Source organism: Dasypus novemcinctus, chromosome 5, assembly GCF_030445035.2.
Source record: "Dasypus novemcinctus isolate mDasNov1 chromosome 5, mDasNov1.1.hap2, whole genome shotgun sequence".
NCBI classification, from domain to species: Eukaryota; Metazoa; Chordata; class Mammalia; order Cingulata; family Dasypodidae; genus Dasypus; species Dasypus novemcinctus.
The window spans coordinates 39,065,357-39,089,013 of record NC_080677.1 but is presented as its reverse complement, the minus strand read 5'-3'; the positions used below and the strand labels follow the sequence as shown (position 1 = coordinate 39,089,013).

General features: G+C 37.8%; 1 protein-coding gene across 2 annotated transcripts in view; it reads left to right on the top strand.

Moving 5' to 3' along the window:
* ITGB8 (integrin subunit beta 8) overlaps window positions 1-23,657 on the top strand; it is a 205,334-nt gene that overhangs the window by 156,449 nt on the left and 25,228 nt on the right. Inside the window, exon 14 of one of the 2 annotated variants that reach the window (XM_023590365.3) lies at window positions 19,812-19,884. The exons of the other annotated variant lie outside the window; for it this stretch is intronic. The gene's annotated coding sequence lies outside the window, so the exon portion shown is untranslated. Of the gene's footprint in view, window positions 1-19,811; window positions 19,885-23,657 lie in introns of those variants that run through there. 2 annotated transcript variants of the gene reach the window in all.

The following is a 23,657-nucleotide window of genomic DNA, read 5'->3' as shown; positions in this document are numbered from 1 at the left end:
TTCTCCACTGGAGGCACAAACTGCCTTGGGAGCTGTTCTGTGGATGGAATTGGAAGCTCCACTTCCCAAAAACATGAGAGGAAGAGACTGTTGGACACCAACTTCAGTGCTGATTAGTAAATTTGGCAGGCTAAACTATAATCCTAAGAACAGCTAAAGTTTGAACCTATCCAAGTCAGAAAGAGGCTGGTAGCTGCCATCTTAATTACTCACCTGGCACAAGGGGAAGCAGGGAAGACTGAAAATCACAGTGCTGGTAAGGACTGGCTTCTTTCCATCCAGGTCAGATTGCAGCTGTAGCCTAAGCTCCAACCCCACCTCAAATAAGGAGGAAGCTAGGGGGACCTGCGCCAGCCTCTCCAGGAAATTACTGGCCAAGACCTAGTGATTATCCTACTTTGGCAGAGCAAGCCACCCCAGGAGCTATTCTGTGGCTGGAATTGGAAGCTCCATTTCCCAAAAATAGGGGAGGAGGAAATGGTTGGTCCCTGATTTTGGCTACTAATTAGTAGACTCGGATGGCTAAGGTATAACCCTAGGAACAGCTAGGTGTGAATCTGTCCAAGTCAGAAAGAGGCCAGTGGCCTCCATTTTTACTCTGCCCCCAGCATAAGGGGAAGGCAGACTGACCGAAAATCACAATGATGGTAGGAACTGGTTTCATTACCCAGATCAGCCTGCAGGACTAGCGTAGGCTTTAGCCCCACCTCTGTCAGAAAGAGGCTGGCAGGCCCTGAACAAGCCTATTCAGGTAACTGCAGGTACCTTTGGCTGGCACAGACTGAATAATTGGAAGTCTACTGGGGCAACTGCAGTCATCTTGGACCCACACTGCATAGATTGCTGTCCAGACCTACAGCTCCATCTTCACCCTAGGCAGGGGAGAAAGGGAATGAAGCATCATTAATCCTTCTGGGCAACTACCGTCTAGGCCTGCATGACTTGGATTATTCCACACATCTGTAACTCTGTCCCTACCCCTGGCAAAGGAGAAAGTTGGGAGAAGCTTCATTAGTCCCTGGGGCAATGAGGGTACCTTGAACCTCCAGGTTATGACACCAACTACATCCTTGGCTCCAGCTAAACATCTAGAAAGGGAGGAAGGGCAGGAAGCCCTAAACTAAAGAGAAAATCTGCACCCAGAATAAATACTCTAGTAAACCAGATGCCAAGATACCAACAAAAAATTATAATCCACACCAAGGAACAGGAAGATATGGTCCAGTTAAAGGAACAAGATAAGCCTCCAGATGACATAAAGGAGTTGAGACAACTAATCATAGATGTTCAAACAAATCTCCTTAATAAATTCAATGACATGGCTAAAGAGATTAAGGATATTAAGAAGACACTGGATGAGAACAAAGAAGAACTTGAAAGCCTACATAGAAAAATAGCAGATTTTATGGGAATGAAAGGCACAACAAATGAAATTTTAAAAACATTGGAATCCTATAATAGCAGATTTGAGGAGGCAGAAGAAAGGATTGGTGAGCTTGAAGAAAAGGCCTCTTAAAGTGAACATACAAAAGAACAGATGAAGAAAAGAAAAGAAAAAATTGAACAAGGTCTCATGGAACTAAATGACAGCAAAAGATGTGCACATGTATGTCATGGGTGTCCCAGAAGGAAAATAGAAGGGAAAAGGGGCAGAAAGAATATGTGAAGAAATAATGGTAGAAAATTTTCCAACCCTATTGAAGGACATAGATATCCATGCCCAAGAAGCACAATCTACTCCAATCTGAAAAATACAAATAGACCAACTCAAAGACACATACTCATCAGAATGTCAACTGCCAAAGACAGAGAGTTCTGAGAACATCAAGAGAAAAGCAATGCATAACATATAAGGGATATCCAATAAGATTAAGTGCTGATTTCTCACCAGAAAATAAGGAGGCAATAAGATAGGAGGCAATAAGGTAAATTTAAGATACTACAAGAGAAAAACTTCCAGCCAACACTCTTATATCCAGCAAGATTGTCTTTCAAAAATGAGGGCAAATTTAGAATATTCATAGATACACAGAAACTGAGAGGATTTCTAACTAAGACACCAGATTTTTTCAGGAAATACTAAAGGGTATGCTAGAGCCTGAAAAGAAAAGACAGGAGTGAAAGGCCTGGAAGAGAGTCCAGAAATGAAAATTATATCAATAAAAGTAACAAAGTGTCAAAAGAGTGGTGAAAATAAAATGTAACAGATAAAACTCAAATAGGAATAAGCTTGACCAATGATGTAAAGCACTTGTATTCAGAAAACTGCAACTCAACGTTAAAAGAAATTGTAAAAGGCCTAAATTCCATGTTCATGGATTGGAACACTAAATATCATTTAGATGACAGTTCTACTCAAATTGATATACAGATTCAAAGCAATCCTGAGAAAAATTCCACCAGCTTTTTTTTAAAACTTGAAAACATGATTATCAAATTTATTTGGAAAGGGAAAGGGCCCCGAATAGCCAGAAATATTTAAAAAGGAAATGTGAACTCTCATCTCCAGACTTTAAATTATATTACCCCACTATAGTGATAAAAGCAGTATGGTACTGACATAAAGACAGACTCATAGACCAATGGAACCAAATTGATGGTTGAGAGACAGACACTCACATGTATGGTCAAGTAATTTTTGACTCGCTTGTCAAACCCACACAACTTGGGCAAAACAATCCATTCAACAAATGGTGTCAAAAGAATTGGACATCCATAGCTGAAAGAAGGAAAGAGGACCCGTATCTCACACCTTATCAAAAAATTAACTCAAAATGGATCAAAAACCTAAAAATAAAAGCAATTACAATAAAGCTTCTGGAAGAATTTGTAGGAGAATATCTTCAAGACCTGGTGGTAGGTGGGGATTCTTAAAGAAGATAAGAGGAGTACTGAGATGGACTACTGATATTTCAGGTATGTAGAAGTTTTAATTAGCTTCAATGTAAAAGTGTAAAAATGTATAGAGTGGCTGTAGAGAGAAACAGCTAGTTTATAAATGGGGATGTGGCTGAAAATGGAAGTCTAGAAATGTACAAACCAACTGACAGAATGCTAGAGAATAATCTAGGAACTGAATAGCACAGTAAGCCAAGAGGTGGATGAGCACTGTGGTTGATGGTACAGAAACAAGAGTGTCCTTTGTTAGCTAGAGCAGATGTACATCACTATTGCAGGGTGGTGGGAATGTGGAGAGGTATGGGAAAAATACAACTGGAGTGATGGACTGTGGTTACCAGTGATAATGTAATATCTTTGCATCTATGCCAAAGATGTACTGTGTTGATAATGGGGCAGTAGGGAGAATGATATGCCAAATGTACACTATGGACGTGGTAACAATCTGATGATATTATCTTGTCTGTAATAACTGTTCCACCACAGCGTGGGGTGTTGATAGAGGGTTGTTGTTTGGGAATTCTGCCCAAGTGCATGATTGTTTATAAGTTTACAATTTCTGTCATAAAAAATATATTTAAAAAATAATAATAGGGTGTGTCAGGGGTAAAAAGCACCAAACGTAAGATAAGGACTATGATTATTAGAAGATTTTGACAGTAGTTTTCATAATATATAACAAATATCTCACAAAAACGCAAGGTGTTGGTGGAGGGTTGATGTATGGGACCCCTGTATAATGTTATGTGTGTTTCCTTTTTAAGTTCATAACTTTTACTATACACTTATTGTTTATGTATGTTCATATATAAATGATACAAAGATAATAATAATAATAGGGTGGGTTGGGGAAAAATACTTTGGTTAGTAGTAACATTTTGACAGTGCTCCTTAATCATTAGTTAACAATGTTTAACAACAATGCAAGATATTGGTGGTAGGGTGAGGTATGAAAGTCCTGTATGATGTTATATGTTTGTTTGGTAAGTTCACAACTATTACTATACACTTATTATTCATGTATGTTTATGTATGAGTGATGTACTTCAATCACTTCTTTTAAAATTAGTTATTACCATGAATATTCTGTGGCCCTGCATATACACTACATATGTAGTATTAAAATTTCATGGCAGGGGTCTGGATGTAGCTCTAGTGGTTAAACACCTTCTTCCGGTGTACAAAGCCCCAAATTCGATCCCCAGCCCCTGTACCTAAAAAAAAAAAAAAAAAAAAAAAATTCATGGCAGAGGTTCTGAAGGGTGGGGAAGGCAGGAGTAGTTAGAATACAGGGCATTTTTAGGGCCTTTCAATCGTTCTGCATGATATTGCAATAATGGATACAAGTCATTATACATTTTGTCCAAACCTAAAAAAGTGTAAAGTGTAAACCAAAATGTAAACTATAGACCATGGTTAGTAGCAATGCTTCAATATTTTTTCATCAACTATAACAAATGTACCACACTAATATAAGATGTTATTAATAGGGGAAAACATGAGAGGGATAGAGTGGGGTATATGGGAATCCCCTGTATTTTCTATGTAATTTTTCTGTAATCTAAAACTTTAAAAAAATAAACTTTAAAAAAATGTCATGGCAGGGGTGGAGTGAGGGGAGGAATTAGGGAAAAATTGTCTATGGGAGTGACAATGAAAAAAAGTTTGAGAAAATCTACCCTATCTTAAAATCAATTTTAGAGGTTTGGTTAAAGAAACTAACAAAATTATTTTTTTCAGAATTATTTCCTCACAAAATGTACAGAAAAATGGATTAATTTAAACTTTGTATGTATATTAATGATAGATAAATATCTACATGTCATTTTTCCTTCCTCAACTTCTATTTTTTTTCTAATCATTAAAGCAATATGTGACCATTTTTAAAAAATCAAGCCAAAAAAGATGAATAAGAAAAGTTATCAGAAAAATCATACAAGTTATCAGAAAAATCATACAATCCAGTTTAACATTTATAAACTATTTTCAGACATTTCTCTATGTATATATGTACATATATATACCTAGAATATAAATATAATCTAGGCATGTGCTAAATATATATACACACATAAATACATACATAAATGAAATCATAATAAACACGTTTTTCTTATAGCTCTGACTCACCATTTATAAAATCTTCATGTTATACCATGGTATTGTTTTCTTATTCATTCAGTCATTTAATGAGTATTTATTGAATACCTATAGCTCAGTTAGAATTTGTTTAGCTGCAAGTAGTAGAACAGCTTGTAGTGCAAGATTGGAATTGCCCAAAAATGACTCTGGGAGCTCACTCTACAAATTAACGCAGAACTGGGTCTCTCCATTCTCTGAGCAGGAGATGCTGTCCCCTAGCTCAGGCCTGCAAAAGACCCATGGCTGCTGCTTCTTTGTAGAGTAGAAGGCAACATTTCATGGACCCCAAGGTGGCTTATTTTCCCAGACGACTCCAATACCTGGCACTTCTAGTGCCAAGCAGCCTGCATGTGGCCACACTAACAAGGTTGCTCTCAATGCTTGCGCTAGAAAAAGGGGAACATTGTAGACACAAAATGCATATTTAGGAGATTTTCCAGGCCCAGGCATGTTTCTCTGTATGATGAAGGGAGAAATGGGACTCTTCCTTCTCTTTCATTGCCAAGCTTTTGGTGTTGGTGCAATAGCTAGACTACATCAGGACCAATGCTCCTGCTACATTCTTGGCCTTTCTTTCATGCTTATTTCTTCAAGCCCACAAGATGGCTGCTATTTGCTCTCCTGACTTATAAGTAAAACTTTTAGATATATAGTACATGAACCTCCAACTGTACTCTTGTTCTGGGCCCTACAAAGATTAAGGTGAACCTGTATGTCTCTGCCTTTCAACTGAAGCAGCTCGTTGAGGCCATCAGTGATTTCCACATTGCCAAATCAAATAGTCAATGTGTGGTCCTCATTGCCTCTGACCAGCAACATTTGACAAATTTGCTCACTCCCTGCTTTTTGAAACACTTTCTTCCCTTGGTTTCTAAAATAAAACTCTTCCTTGATTCTTCTCCACTGGTCACCTCTTCCCAATCTCCTTTGGTGGCTCCTCCTAATCATCCCAGTTTCTAAATGCTGGAGGGCCCAAAGCCTCAGTTCTCAGATTTTCTCTCATTCTTGGAGTAATTTCATTCCATTTCATCACTTGTTTCTCTGACAATTCTTAAATCTCTATCTCCAGCCCTCAAACCCGAAATTTATAGATCCATCTGCTTCTTGACTGCTCAATTGAATGTTTAATAAACATCTCAAAATTAATGTGACTGAAACAAAGCTCCTTATTCCTCAAACCCTTCCCCCCACACCCTGCTCCTCCTGACTTCCTCATCTCAGTTGTCGCACAATCCTTCATCAAGTAACGTAAGGCAGAAACCTTGTGGTTATTCTTGATTCCTCTTTTGCTCTCTCACATTTAATCCATCCAGAAATCCTATTGGCTCTATCTTCTTAATAAATTCAGGATTTGTTGCTACCTCAAATGCCACTGGCCTTATCTAAGGACCCACCATTGTTCACCTGATTTAATAATCAGATATCATATAACATAGTATACATCATAAGAAGAACCTCCTAATTACATTTCCTGCTTCAATTCTTGTTCCCCATGTTCTATCCCCAACATATCGTTCCAAATGATCCTGTGAACACATAGGTCATATCATGTTACTCTTAAGCTCAAAACCCTTTAATGACCCTCCATCTCACTCCAGGAAAAAGGCAAAGTTCTCAAAATAGCATAAAGGTCCTACCTGATCAAGTCTTCAATTCCTATCACGGTCTTATCCAGTCTCCTTGTCATTCTTTCAGAAACAGAAGATGTAAAGAACTAGAAACTATCCATGAAGATTATTCAAGTTCAGTAGTTCCTAGTAGATTGGCACATATTTCATTAATTTTAAAAATTTAACATAGTTAATCCAGTATATCAAATGCAGCCCCTTCTCCCTGCCCCATTCCTTTTATTTGCTACTGTATAATTTTTAAGTGTTAGCACCTTGGCAAAGCTTTCCACTTCCAAAATGGTTTCTTCCATTCAGGAAATAAGCTGCCAATAATAACATGCTTAGCAGAGTTTAATTGAAATATATTATATTTATATAAATATATATCAGCTCTCAATGATGCTGATGTTAGGAATTAAAATTTATGTAGGAGCTCAATTGGGGAATGCAAACAGCTTGGTCTATTGGTTATTAAGTTTCATGAAATTTATTCCTCCTAAATATATATATACATCTTTTTCCTAATTCTATGTAAAACTGTAGTGTGATTAAATTAGGGTAAAAAGTGTTCTCCAACTGGAGGCTGAGCTCTGTCTTTTTAACTCTATGTATTTATAAATTATCTATTAAAACAAGAAAGGGAAAGAATTTTAAGAATATCACTGAAGTTCTATGTATCCATTTATTAGGTATTTTGCAATAGCACCTCATTTGAATCTTAGAATATTCTTAGAATAAATCATTAGTTATGTATTAACCCTCCCACTTTATAGAGAAGGAAATTGAGGTTCAAAAGATTCAGCAACTGACACAATGCCAGAGCAAGTGCTAGGTATGTCTGACTCCAAAACTAGGCTCTTTGTACTATATCATATCACCTTCTAGTCTGATATCTATAGTAGCAAATTGCAGTAAGTCCAAATAATTTTTTGCCAAGAAATCCAGTATTAAAATGCTCTATTACTTCTTTCTACACCAAACCCTATTCAATTTTGTCTTTTTTTACTTGCTGATCTCATAAAAAAAAAATACCTAGCCACATTACATGATATGTAATTCCTACATTACATATCAAACAATTATGACTTGCTTTTTTTTCACTAGAGACCAGATGTTGACCCCAATATTTATCAATCCTTTATAGCATTCAAGGGCCTGTTTCAAAAACTGTCATTAATTCCACCATTTTTCTACAAACTTTAAGTCAGGGGGTCCCGCCTTCAACTTACTAATTAAATAATACTACAGTCACTCGTTTCTGGTACTGTCTAGGAAATGTGGTTACAGCAGTTTCCTACCCAATAAGACCCCCCTCATTGACCTGTTATAGTATCTAGAATGCCACTATTTAGAAATTCAAGTATTTTTCCTTTCTTTTATACTTCCTTTTAAAATTCTTGTATCCATGGGAGAGATTCCACTTCAAGTACTCATAAACTAATAGAACAGTCACACAACCTTTCATGACTGTTAGCCAGGTTCTGCAGGGCTAAGAGAGGGATGGAGAAAGAGGCTGCCTCAAAGGGTCAGTAAGAGGGCACCAAAGATGAAGTTCCTCTACATCACAATTTTGCTTCACTTCCCCTTTAAGTACCCAACAACACTCTGGGTGTTTCCAAAGATCCACTTTGGAAGTGGATCTCAACAGTGGTGTCACGATCCACTTACCATCCACTGTGGCTTTACTCATGGGTAAAGAGCAGTACACAACTTCACACAAAGAAAAATTCGCAAACACATTTGGTTGACCAACAACTTGTGATTCTGAATCATTTTCTCATCTCTGACTGAAGTAATTTGGCATTATTGTTTTTTCTCAAAACTTGCTACCCCGCCAGTTAACCACCGGGCAACCACACCCCAGGCCCACACCCTGAACAGCTTCAGAGGCATCTTGGGGCTTCCCAAGGAGAGGGATGGGGTGGGCAACCTCTGTGATATGACAAAAAGATCACTGGCCTCAAAGTGAAAAAAACACCACACACACACGCAAAAAAAAAAAAAAACCCTGAGTTTGAATCACAGCACTGTCATTTACCAACTCTCTGGTTTGAGGCAAGTCACTTAAACTCTCTGAACTTCAAGATCCACCCCACATAATTTTTCCAAGAATGTCATGTGAGAACATTTAGCAAAAGGAAAACTAAGGAAAGGCGCTCTATAAATGTTGATTTTTCATGTTTTTCTTTAAAGTTAGATAAAATTTGGTTTCTCCTCTCTGGCCATAGGTTAAAGAATCTTGAACAACTTAGAGTAAACTTCCCTCCTTCCCCCCCACCAATCCACCAGGATTCTGTGTACTTGACTCCAGGTTTATGTCTAAACAAATTAAAGGATACAGAAGTCAAACACCAAATGCTTCATCTTAAGAGAACAACACTAATTCTTACCCCCAAAACCACCTCCTATAACTACTCAGAGAAATTCTAAAATTCCACAATTAGGTAGTAATTATTCCACAATTAGGAAGGTTCCAATTTATAGTATAAATGTTCCTGATAGGAGTAACAAATTAACTTTATCCACCATTTATTTCCTGGTAGGAATAATTTTATGAGATAATTTTGAGACCATGTAAGGCCAGGAAGTAAAACAGACATGGTGTGAACACCCTGCATAGCTCCTAGAAGAAAAGGCATGTAAGAAGGTGATTTGGGAGGTTCCAAAGGTCAGCTTCTGCTGCTTGATGATTTGCTTTACACATGGTGGAGGGAGCAGAACTTTTAGGAGTCCTCTAAGTAAGAAGAGGCCCTGAATTTGGAGATGACCTTCTGGGGGCAGAGGGAGCTTTTCTAGTCCTACACAGCAAATAGCTGTCAGATTTGCCAACTTCAGCAAATAAAGATACTGAATACCCAGTGAAATTTGAATTTTGGATAAACAATGAATAATTTTTATGTAAATGGAACATAACTATACTTTTTTAGAATACCTATTTGTTGCTTATCTGAAATTCAGATTTTATTGGGTATCCTGTATTTTATCTGGCAACCTGACTTTATACTCTTGAGAAGTCTAGGGACAGCAGAACTCTCAGACTTTCCTGGGATCCAATTGCTGGATCACAAACAAAATAATGTGGTAGCAATGTTATCATTGCGAAAGAAAGGTTATAGAATGAGACTTACTATCCATGGGAAGAGAAGTACCTTTTACGTCCTTCCTTCTCCAAGTGACAGATGGGTTTATTCATTCATGCATTCAGTCGTCCTGGAAATACTCACTGGGTGGCCACCATATTTCAGTACTGTTCTCATTCTTGGCAATCAAGTGGTGAACTAGACAAATACCACCCATGCCTTAATGAAGTTCTCAGCCTGTTGAGAAGTTAGACATGAAACAGAAATGCTCCCATTTAATACAATAATTACAACTGTTATGGGTACTATAAGAAACAAAATGCATGACTTTAGCTGGCTTTATATATGTGGCAATGTGCTATGTAATACAAGCATATAAAGATGAGGAAAATGTACCCCTTGCTTTTAAAGGACTTCATATTTTGTAAGGAAGACTTATAGGATCATAAGTAATTATGAAATAAGATCAGTCATGCTCGTTATTATATCACAGACATTCCTATGTCTGCTTTTAGCAAGTCAGGGTTCTTCAGAGAAATGGAACCAATAGGAGATAGATGGGTCCGTGGGTGTTTGTGTGTGTTTATAAAGAGATTTATTTTAAGGAACTGGCTCATAGCTTTGTGGGGTTGGCAAGCTGGAAATATATAGGCCAGACTGGCAGGCTAGAAACTTAAACAGGCGTTGTATGCAGCAGTTTCGAGGCAGAATTTCTTCTCCAAGAAACTCAGATTTTACTTCAATGGCCTTCAACTAATTGGGTGAGGCCCATCCACATTATCAAAGCTTATCTCGTTTACTTAAAGACAACTGATTGTAGAAGTTAACTCTATCTACAAAACACCTTCTCAGCAGCACCTAGATTGGTATTTAACTAACATTACTAGCCAAGTTGATGCATAAAATTAACCATTACAGCAAATAATACAGCTTCTTCCTCATACCAGGGTACTCCCTTTGGTATTTATTCAACACTTGTCAAAGTCAGTTTCTAACAAGATAGATAGTTTCACTACTTTTAACTATTTCCCTGTAAATATATACGTCAAAAGCAATTTTTTAAAAAACAGAGGTCATGCTATTTCTTCCTTCCTATTTGAATATCTAATCAATAGATTTAACTTAATTCTTCCATTACCTTTCCTCTATTTTTACTGTCATCTGGTCTTTAGAAGAATTTCCATGTAAATTTCACTTGGGGTACTGAAAAGTGTCAGTTTTCTTCTTGAATTTTGTTTTTTAAGGGCATGTGGTCCAACAATGTATGAATGCAACACTATGAACATTAAAGTTAATATCCAGGTCAAGTTAGGTATGTTTTCGCAGTATAAATGGGTAAGCCACGGTTACTTTTTCTCTTCCTGAAACTCAAATATTACATTCTTAAAGGAAGTACACCATCCACAACATGATCTTCCCTTCCTGCACTGAATCTCATGGGTATTGATGGAATATTGAGTTACAAGCACAGTGGACAGCCATTTCCAGGTTAATGGGACCTGACAACGGTATTCTATTAATTTCTCATAAATCATTTTTGTATACTTGATTGAAATTTCTGGAAAAAAATTAAGAATGATATTTGACAAAGATACTTTTTTTGTTCCTTTATGATCTGATATGCTATATTGTGACCTTGAAAGCTGCAAGGTCCATCTCATTTTATGAAAGGAATGGCAGAAACACAAGAATTAATATAGTTACTAAGAATAAAGGTTACTTTATGAAAATTCAATCTTTAAAAAATATTCTTCATAAATAACAGACAGTAGATGGGATGATAGACTGTTACTCTGTGGTCAGCTGCCATTTATATGTTGCAGGAAAGTAAACAAAGGCAAAGTTTGTCCTTTCCCCAGGCTTCTCAGGCTGTGCTATTTTGTTCCTTTCTCCCCTTGATATTGGTCTGTCTCCTCCTGTCCACCAATTTAGTGACTATCTGGTTCTCCTCATTTCTCCTGCCCTGCCTCCTACCCAAAACAGTTAAAACAACACAAAACAAAACATGAAAGGATCTGACAATCACATCAACATACTGATTAATTAATTAGTGATTGCTCTTTAATGAAAATGGATTCAAACTAAAGGTGGATCTTACTGAGACCTATCCTTTTTCCAGTTTTTAAAAGAAAAACAAACTATGCTCTCAAATTTGCCCTTTTGAAGTCAATCGCAAAGAATATTAGTTAAACTCTGACCCCATACAGTGTGGCCCAGACTATCAGGCCTGGGGGCATTTCAAATTTCCAAGTTCTCCCTCTCTTGGCTATTGGTGCCACTTTGCCACCTGTCACTGATGCCAGTGATCCAGGAGTCATTCTTGAATGGTAACCCTCTTTTATTCCTCACATTTTCCACAATCTGTTGCTAAGTAATAAAACTCTCCAAACTTAGTGGCTTAAAGCAACAAAGGTCTGTTATTTCTCCCAGCTGGGCTGTTCTGTGGGTTTCATCTAGGCTCAGTCATGAGGCTGCCCTCAGGGAAGGTTTAGCCAGGACACACCTCACTCTGGTGGTTAATTCTGACCACCTCAGGGGGCCCCAATCTCCCCCTTCTCCCCTCCTCAAAAAAGCTTCTTGCATGGCCAGCTCAGGAGGTGTTTCAGCAGGCCAAAAATAGAAGCTGCACACTCTCTTAAGGCCTACTCTCAGAATTTGGATGACCTCACTTCCTGCCACATGCTTTATTTTGCTTCATGGCACTTAACATCACATGTTAGTGAACTTAACTCGGTTCTTTCTCTGGAATGTAAACTCTGTGAGAACAGCACTTTCGTCCCTTTTACTTCTGTATCCCCAACATCTCAAACAGTTCATGGCATGGAAGAGAAGCTCTACAAATATTTATTGAATGAGAGTGAGAATGGACAGCCCTCTTCCTTAGTCATATTGAACAGTCCTGCCAATTTAGTATTCTGTTAAATAGCCCATCTCCGTATTTCCTTCTACTCTAAAGGAGACGCTGTAAGCACCACCAAACCCTGAGGCTTTTGTCAGTTGGGTTGATACTTCAGGCTTCTTCTCTTTGGAGAGCCTATCAGAAATAGAAGCAGGCCAGTTCCAAAATGCTAACTGCCAAGAATGTAATTTGCTATCCACCCATACAGAAAAGAAATCACAGGGAAGCCTGAAAGGTTGCTGTCCCTACCTCTCCTGGGATGTGGCATGGTAATGAATTTGAAATGCCTGAGGGTGGGACCTGTGGCCTAAGATTAATCCCATCCTGTATCTCCTCAGTCTCCCTTTAAGTTGACTCTATAAAACTGTTGGAGTAAATAAAAAATTCTACTCCAGGATTTTTTTTTTCCTTAGTCAAGGTCAATCAATACCTAAAGAGCAGTGTGTATATCTTTTGTTCAATGAAATGCTGAAGTTTTCTTTCTGTACACTAAATTTGAGACCTTTTTTGAAGATGAGAACTAATATTGCTCTCTTAGAAAGCCGGAAGAAGAAAAGTGGGCATAGGAACATTGTCTTAGTTCTTTCTCCCCACTTAATAACTTTTCCTGTATCTCTATAGGTATTTTTAGTAGGGAGTGAGTCAAAATATCCTGCCTGCCTACTCCATGACACTTCCAACACAGTGGTATAGACTTGTCCTACAAAGAGTGCTCCAGTTGGTGGCTTTCAAGAAAGGCACTCACCCCTGACAATACTGTACAATACCCTTATATTTCATATTCATATGTTAATAGGAAAGTGGAGTACAGAGTATTCTACTCGAGAAATTTTTTTCCCTAGTTAAGGATGATAGATCCCAAGAGAGCAGTTTGTGTATTTTTGCTCAAGGAAATGTTGAATCTTTCTTCTCATACAATGATGTTAAGAACTTTCTTGGAAACGTATCAGCTGGCGTTGACCTTGTAAGTACTGAGTTCCTGTTTGGCTCTGATTTTCTCTCTGTAATTATATAAGAAGGAATATTCTATATTTCTTCAGCAAGCCTTGTGATTAAGTGTGGTAAGTTAAATATGATTTGTTTTTCTAAAGAAAGTACATAAAATCAGTATGTTTTTTACCTTTATTGATCACAGGCACAGACATAAAAGTATGAAGAATAATACTGAGTGACACTAATAAAATCCCGTGCTGCTCTGAAATTATACTACCTCTCCTCTTTTCCAGCTGGGAATTCTGGGGATTAATATGAATCATTTCCATTAAAGCACTGACATTATCACCAGAATTACCATCAGTATCTAAAGATGTGATCTGGGCACACTGCTAGTCTATTTCCATTATTGCTTTAGCCCCAAAATGGCAAAATGAGGCTCAGTAGGACCTTCTCTGGCACTCACGGCCTCATCACTAACCAGCCTCATCCTTTTTCTCCACTGAACTCAGATCAGACCCAAGAACCCCCTTCAACCCAGTGTTCCAGGTTCTCATGACTTGGTGAACAGATCAAGTCTGTGAAACAAACCCTGCTTAGTACTCGTATTTCTCTCAAATAGAAGCAGCACTCTGGCATCCCCTAACCCTGAAATAAAACCAGTAAAGCAAAACATAAAGAATGCGATCATATATATTCAGGAGCCAACTTTTAAGTAAAATATACCCGTCAAACAAGTGAAAACCAAAAAGCAGGAAGAGCAGGGCTGGCATGGTATTAATAAATTTGAAGGAAACCTGTCTTGACAGATGAATTGTCTTGGAACAGGTTAAAGCAGAAGTTAAAAAGATAAACTTTGCTGATGATTATTCACCACTTTTTAAAAGACAAAAATACTGAATCTGTGATTCCTACCTCCAGAGAAGTATTTAGTGGGGTGGGGCAAAGATAGTTTGTAGGTTTTACCAACGTATGGATGAATCATACCCGCTAAATTACCCAACTCCCTGTGATCTAATTCTGCAACTACTGAACAACTTTCTAAGTATAGCGTTTCAGGTCTGATACTGGCAAGGGTGTTCTCTGGAAAGCTGACACCAACAATCCACAAACTAGAAATAGATATCCTTCCATGTAAACTAATGAGATGGCAAAGGAACACATTTTTTTGCATAGACAAATGTTAGTTTCCAGTCTGATCCATCCTAAATTTTCTCTTTATAAGTAGATGTACTGGCAAGTTGGTTTATACATCAGTCTTTTTTAAGTTTAGGCATTAGAGCTGTCCCCCAAATATTTCCACTCTCCACCTGCTGGACACAATGTAAGATGGTGCATCCTGGACTGCTTGTGGTTGGCTGAGGCCATGTGACAATGACTTATCCATGGAAGCAAATTGTGTCACTTCTGTGCCAGAGCACTTTATTGCCAGTGGGAGTCTTTCCAGAACTCTCTTTTTGCCATTCACGGTGTCTGGCAAAATATTTCAGATGTGGACTCCCCTGACAGCCTGGGCCCTGGACAGGGAGCAGTGTGCAGACCAATCCACAGAGGGTGGTGCCAAGACTGGGTGCAGGGATGACTTAACCTGGAATCATTTTTATATGTTTTTCTATCAAGAATTATATATTGAAATAAATTCTTCAGTAGAATATATTGGATATAACTTTAATTTTTTCATAATAATCCGGCATTAATCATTATTAAGAAAATGGATTCCCTTAGGGACCACTGGGTTATGAGAGCAATTAAAGTGTATGCAGAGATATGCTTTGGAGCCCAAGAATTAAACAAAAATTAACAAGGCATTTTATGTGAGTGATTTCATTTAATCTCTACAACTACCTTGCAAGTTAAATTCTATCACTTTAATCTTATAAATGATAAAATGAACATCTCAAGATTTTAACTAGCTTGCCTGGGGTTATAGATTTGATAAGCAAGTGGTTGATGGAGGTTTTGCACTCAGGATTATTTGACTGCAAAAAAAAACACACTTTTTCTACTGCTTCATATTTGACATGAAAGGACATTCATGAATTCACTTTTTCTAATTCTTCTTATGTTGAAGACTTGTTTGCTGCTGACAGTGAAGTTTCTTTTACTACTAACACAGACCTTCCTTTTAAAGGTCTGCTTCTAACAAGTGGTGAGTTAGAGAAAACAATTCTAGTAGACGTGTTAGGAAAAAATAGGTTCTGGCCCACTACCTGTTCTATGAGCACAGGAATTTTAATACATGAACTCTGTGAGATCCCTTTTTGAAGTAAAAAGTTTATATTTGCTAACTTTGTGGGTTTTGGATAAGTTCTGGAGAGCGGAGTTCACCCCAAAAGCAAATTTGAGATCATTGAAATGTATTACCCATATTTATATCACCTGCATCTGGTTGGAATTTTCATGAATTTTTGTTGGTGGTGGTGGTCTTATTTATAGTGGTCTTATTTATAATGAGCTTAAAAGTATGACTGAATGGCTTAAAAAGATGATACTTTAAAAGATATGCTATGTAAATGTGCTGTGTTCAAATGTCCACGTAATGAGGATCTATTAGAACTGCCTTCAGGATATGCTTTGAATGGTGTCCTCATTGCATGTTTCATCCATTAAATTAAAATTGTTTTCTGATTGCTTTTTATTCCTATTTTATTCAGTAATTTTCATAAAACTTCTTGAGTAAGCTTAAAGAAAATGTTATTGCTTTTTGTAGGAATAAAAAAATAAGAGCCTAATAGGCGGTAGATAAATTAACCAAAGAGATCCTTCCACTATGTTCTACATATAGCTGTTGGATTCTTCCTTCTTACTAAAGTACAAAATAACTGGTCAATACCATAAACTATCACTCTTACCATAAAGAAGAGACTATAATTTTATGGTTTCCTTTTAGGTCTTTTTCTTCCTCTTAGTTCTCAGTAATAATGAATAATATTAATATTTCAGATGCTGCATTAAAGTAAGAAAAATGAAACAGATTATTTTCATGAATTTCATTTTCATTCAGGCACTAAACATCCAAAACTGAATTACAAGATGATTCCGTTCTTCCAGACAAAAGGCAATAGAGGCAGGACAGCTGGAAGGTTATGATTTAAGGCCTAGGGTTGAACACAACTTCCTCGAGACTCTGACTCAGCCACCTGGCAGCAGAGTGATTTTTAGGCAAGACACTCTGGAGTCTCATCTGTAAAGTGGGAACAATAAAATAAGAACAGAAACCCTCCCTCCCAGGTAGGGGTCAAGTAATTGCCTGTATCATGTGCGATAAGGTAGGGGAGGAACACGAGGTCTGGGTTCAATCTGTGGCTGCTGGAATGTGACTACGATGGTGCTTACCCTGACTTTCCCCTGACCAGCCCTTTAAAAACTGTCTTCACCTAAGAGTTCTCATTTGTGAAGTCGGGATAATAATCATATGTATTCCATGGGTTATTGTGAAAATTAAGGGAGATAATGAACATGAAACACAATACAGTGCCTGGCCTATAAGAAACAATAAATGTTAATAGTTGTTTTTGTTGTTGTTAGAATAGTAATTAAACAATTTATTAATCTCAAAAGGCAGTCTGGCTCCAATACGGAATTAACAATAGGCCATTTTCCTAGATTTTATTTCACAAAACGGTGTGTCTTAATTATAATGATATTTAAATAGTGCTTTCTGCCACATCATGTGATTCAGGAAAACTGAGGGCAAGCTTCTAGTCAGTGTCCACATTGGTGCAAGTACTCATGGGGTCAAGGCCAAAGGTTCAATTCACATTTAGGCCAATGGCTTCATTTTGTTCTGTGTTTGCAGAATGCACCCCTGCCCTGGTTAGTCACATTACAAAGAAAAGCCATTGTTTCATAATGAGAACAGGGCAAAAGGGTGTGCATGGATCAGCAGAAATCTATCATCATGAGCAGAAAAACAACCAGGGGGCATGCCCTTCCTCTAAATGAATGAATGATTTCTTAGCAGATCTTTTTTTTCCCCAAGTGAAATGCAAAAATGCATAAGAAATGACAATTGTCCCTCAAAAGAGCAATGAGTGGAAAATGAGATTTTATTTTGATTGTCCCTTTTTCAAACACTTAAGCTAGTGAAATGAAATTATTTGGCATCCATAGAAATGTTTAATGGCAAGCACTTACTTTGCTCTTTGGTCTTCTTGTAATTTCTTTGGAAGATATTAAAACACTGTGCCTTGGATAGAAAGAGAGGGGGGAGGCTTGATTATCTCTTTTGGATATGGATGCACATACTTTATCTTCTCCCAGTGAAAGCGTCAAGAATGAAGCTCCATTTTGAAAGTGGTTTGCTTTATAATCTAGATAGACAAGAGGCTCAGTAGCCTATTTTCGAGATTCCCAAATGACTATATAGTTTGAAATCACTGACATTTACATGGAACTTTAAAGTGAAAAAGAAAGGAAAATTAAAAAGAAATGAGTCCCTTTCCTTCAAAACTAAACTGGATATTTAAATCCATCCTTTTTTGCATATACATTTTCATGAGACCATATTATATCAAAATAGAAGCACCACTTGTAAACATGGCCTAATAAAATGTTCCTCACTCGGCTCTGCTACTGTACTACCAGAAAACAACTGATAAAAATTTGTGCAGGCTCAAGTTTTACTGGGTATTATTATGTTATATTTTTATGCTTCTGATTTACATTCAAAACTTAGAAATTTCCCATGATTTGGGTCACTCTGCAGAATTTTTAGGTATGTGTCCTTCTCTAGCCAAAAAAAGAAAAAGCAGGTCACCAGGCCTGAAGAACATCTTGGACTAAAAATCTGTTGGGGTTACAAAGAGACAGTGACCAGGCCTCACCCGCAAAGAGAGCAGTAACCCTCAGGCTTGGCTCCAAATTTACACAGCTCTGCAACGCAGCCAGGCCCAAAATGACCCGGAAATTTTCCCATCTGGACAAGCACCTCAGGAATTAGGAAACAAGACATACCCCATTTCATCTCAAGGGAGGGCAGCCTAGCAGAAGAGTGGAATTCTAGGCAAATGGCATTTGCTTCAAGAGTATTAAAGCAATTCTTAAAGATCTATTTACTATGAGCTTAAATATCAAGAAAAGCTTTTTTAAAAAGAACCTTGACAACTGTACAAGCTGCAGATACGAGATTCACCACCACCACTGCTGAGGGACACACTGCTATATTTTTTCACATAAATCACAGTAGTTATCTATTTTTCATTTTTATTATTTGGTAAACAATTTAAAGAAATCGTCGCTCTTTCTTACAAAGTTGTAAATAGGTAAGAAAAAGGGGACCCAGGCAGGCTAAGTAACCCTGATCTATGCTCCTCCCCAAAGCTGTGCTATTTCCAATGTCCTCAGCTGACAGAAACAATTTTGCCCTCAAATCTCTCAAGAAAGAATGTGAATAAAGTCATGGAGATTTTGAAAAATTAATGTTGTGGTTGGTGTCAGCTTTAATACATAAGTTTAGCTGTGCACACATTGAATAATTAAATAAAGCTATTATGAGATAAATATTTTTGAAAATATTTTTGTCTCTAGTGAAAACAGAATTTTCCATTAAAAAATATTTCATTGGATATTTTCTTTATTTCTAGTTTGATAATACCAATCTATGACATGGGAAGATTTTCTCTTTATAAGGATTTGCACAGAAAGCTTGGATATGTGCTCCATACATTTTGAACCTATTTCTAATCAGAATCAAGTTTTTTTTAAAGCCGTCTCATTTATCCTTTTTCCTTCATTCCCACAAGTGTTCTGTCTCTTCTGATAATTCTGTGATTATGTATTACCTGATATCAATGTCTAGAAGAAAAGGGGATTAATGCCATTTCACACCCAGCCATTGTACAATTTGTCTGGTGTCTATTTGGAGAATATACAGCTCTGTTCTAGAAGGTTCAGAAGGAAATAATGATTTTTGCAAGCTATAGGCAAAGTAGAAACATTGAAAAATAAGAAATTCTTAAAACTTTAGGTATAGCCAATACTCTACAGTATTTAGACACAAGACTAGCACAAAAAGACTAGGTCAAAGGGGGGATTATGCAAGAACACAGTTCTACAGAATTAGTTTAGATAAAATAAAATAGAATTTATTATCAAGTAATAGGCACTCCTGAGAAGTTCAAAATACATATTGTGATGTTACCAGGAAAATCAACTTTGGAAATTATGCAATCTATTGGGAATATTCAGAATATATATTTACCTGCTATTTAAACATTCTCAAGTAAACTTTTGCCCCTTCTTTTTTAGATGTAAAGAAGAGTTACTGAGATTTATAGTCGTTATACTACAACAAAAAAACCAGAAATCCAAAACATCCTGCTTAAGAATCAAAATTATACCTGCCTCTATAGTGTTTTTGAAGGAACACATTGAAGGAGAAGAAAATCTCTAAGAAAGAGTCTACTCTGTGGTGTAAAGGTCAGTGGATCTACACTCCAGAGATGGGTTAATAAGTCCCATTTTTAGATAACATAAGTTTAATATGCTAGACAATGCTCTTTTGCCTTGGTTGTCAGTGGGGAAGAGAGAGAATTTAGACACAAGCAAACAAAAGTTCATTCAGGACCTAGCAGTAGTCATACAGCAAGTGTTGGCCTCTTTTTTTCCCTGCTAAGATATTTAACAAAAGTGAGATGTCACACAGCTCTTGCTGAGCTGAATTACTGCTAAATTCCATGGTGACCTTAACATTTGAATTCACACTCCTACTCAATGGGTGGCTTTTTTCAGAACAAAGGATTGTTCACATATTTGCTACAAAGCGCAGCTAGTTTTCAGGACAAGAATATGGAGCAGTTGAAGAGGGCGCCTACACAGAAAAATTAATAATATGGTGACTTATGGATGACACACACACACAGTGGATGCTTTGGCTATAAAATAGTCCATGTCTAGCTAATTCCCAAAGAGCAGTGAATCACAAATAAATTGTAAATGGTGGGTATTTTGTTTTCTCAAACACCAAACAAATGTATCATCATGTTGCATGTGAATATGTATATATAATAATTATCTCTTAGTCTGAAGCTAGTACTGGCCTGTCAAAAGAAAGAAAGAAATACCCAGGAATGTCACTCCCAAGGAGGATCTTTCCTTAAAAAAGAGGAGCAGAAATACACTCTTTCTTTGGCTTTGTTTTTCAATTTTTTTTTTTGAGGTACCCGAGATTGAGCCCAGGATTTCATACATGGGAAGCAGGCACTCAACCACTTGAGCTACATCTGCTCCCTCAATTTTTTCTTACTACAGAAGTATCACGATCCCTTACAGAGTTCAAAAGAATCAACTGAATTTCGTACAGGCTTAGCACGTGCTATGTCAAAGCAGGACCCTAATATCACAGCTGCTCACTGTGTACTCCAGAGCCTGGCACCCCTTACCTGGGGACGCAGACAGGAACATCAGTCTGGCTGTTCAATGAAGGTCAAATTCTTTTTGATGATTATCAGTAACTTCTGATGGTTAGAGGTGTGTGAGGCAATATTTTCCAACGGGTACCTCACTTCCAAGGGGTCTTCTGCAAAACTTCAGAGCATTTCTTTGCAAGTAGGTGCAACCTCTCTGGAGTCTTTCAAAGGAGTCCCTTTCTCTCAACTAAGATTCAGCCCGCAGCCCTTTGAATGGAGTAGCCTTGCAAACAGCACTCTCAGGAGGATCCTGTAAGTGATGCCATCCCCTGGGACAAGGCATCTGCAGGCCCATCACAGCGCAGACCTGGAGTTCACACTGGCCTACACTACTGCGCTAGCAGTGTCTTCTCTGTTATATTTGTTCAGGCCAGGGTGTTAGAGACTGAATCCCCATTCCCAACCAGTCTCCTAAGTAGGCATAAATACCATTAAGAACAATTTCATCACTAATAATACATTAGTAATTAACTAACCCTAAGGCATTGATTTAAAATAAGGTACTCATCTACTAATTAACTCCCTCAAGGGTATTGGTTAGGGTTAAACTGTACTTAGGCTGAAGTACAGTTTTTAGGGTGAGTTGTCCCACAGACTACATAAACAGAGAGCTGGGGCCTGAGTTCAAACTTAACTGATGGCCTACTAATTTCCAAGCCCTCAAGCTTTAAGATGACTCACTAAACCAAAAACAAAAAAAATGTTTTTTTCCCCTGTCCTCCATGACTTCTCTAGATGCTTGTGAACAACAACCAGGACGGCCGTTTGGTTTGGGTGGATAGGTGAAGTGGGTACAACTGGAGAAATACATCCAGCTAGGAATACTGAGTTCTACAGAAGTATGGCCTCCATGTGGCTCCTTTGTAATAATCAATACATACTTGTTGATTAAACAGGAATAACTAAAAAATTTAGGGAAATAGTTTCTTTTTTCTTTCCTTTTATTTGTAATTAGAAAAGTAACCAGTGACCACAAACACAGGTGCGCAAAGTAAAATCTGAGGTTGTAGAGTGGCAGAATTTCAGGGACTAGAAGGAATATCATCTATGACTCTAATGGATGGGGATCATTTCACATGAGATAACTCTCTTTTACATTGTAGCCTGATCCAATGCTTTCTTCTCTTCCCCAAAATGTGGTCCAGAAATATGGTAGAAATTGTTCAGTAGATAGGCTATCAAGGCACCACTTGCAAATTCATAAGACAAAGAAACTGATGCAAAAGTTTCTTTGATGATGCAAGAAACAGATAATTAAGCCCCATCTTATCACCCACAGCCCCACAGGCCACCACAAGATTAGCAAGGTTGCAGAGGGCTGTCCTCCCACCCTCACTCAATGCCCAGGGTTTCTCAGAGAGCTGCATGCTTGGAGCTGAGGCTGGAGCCCTGGGACTGGAGAGTATAAGTGTTTTCCTCTTGTCCTCCAAGTGAGGTCTTGGGAACAATGACAGAGCAGTCATCTCATTTTCGTCACTGTCCATTCTTAACTTTTTAAAGTATACCAATACCTCCCAAAACATTGGGTTGCAGATATTTTTCTCAAAAGAAATCAATTCCAAAACTGACAACATTCAGGACCAGTAAGGAAAGTGATAATACTCCAAATAAAAACAATCTTCTTTAGGATGCAAAACCTGGAATTTGGTAAAGCATTAATTATAGGCTGGTTACCATATATTTGCTAAAATGCTGTGTCATGGCAATATCCTCAAAGCAGATCCTTGGTACTCAATGATGAAAAGTTAGAACAACAACAGTAAACAGCGAGCCAGATCTGATCGCCTCTTTAGCCAAAATATTGACAACATGTTCAAAATGTAAGGAAAAAAGATAGGAATAGAATGCTATGGCAGCTCATACTATACTTCTTAAATATAGAAAACGATTTTAAAACCTACATAATAAGCAGATGGAAGGATAATTCTCCTTTAATCCCCTACTAGTTGACTCATTGCCAGGAGGGTGTGATGATGTCAGTCTGTAAATGAGCCACCCACTAAGAATGCAGAAATTAGTAAGGAATAATGAATGACTTTACAGTATAAGTAAAGTTACAGATAGAAGAGATTAGGAGTGAACTTTCATTTCTAGCAGTCCAGGTGCCCTGAACTGCTCTCAAAAAACAATCAATTTAGAAGCTGATTAAACACATACTTTAATTTCAAACATATTGCTGAGCTAAAAACAAACTAAAGGATTTGTGGAGCCCCCACATAGTTCCACAGGAAATTGAGGATATATGACACTGTTAGAGTCACCTTTCACCTTGGGGGTTTCTGCCCTCCACTGACCTGAGTTTCCTCTGGTGACTGCATAGTGTACAGGGGATGGGCGATATTTAGTCCCATTCTCAAAGTGGGAAACCTAAAAAAATTCCCTACCAGCAATATAAAGATGAAGAGAAGGAGAGGGAAAGAAAAATAGAGCATCTCAAGCCTGGTCATTGATGAAAATGGGGTGAGGGCACGGGAGTGGAGGGCAGTTTCCTAGGAATTCGTAACCACAAGGTCACCATCATGTGGATTTAAAGTCTGAATTTTGGTACAGTTACCAGACATTGTATGTCTCCCATGGCCCACTGGCTGGACTGGGGGAGAGTGTAAACTATAATGTGGACCATTGACCATGTGATGCAGCAGTGCCTCGAGATGTATTCACCAAGCGCAATGAATGTCCCATGATG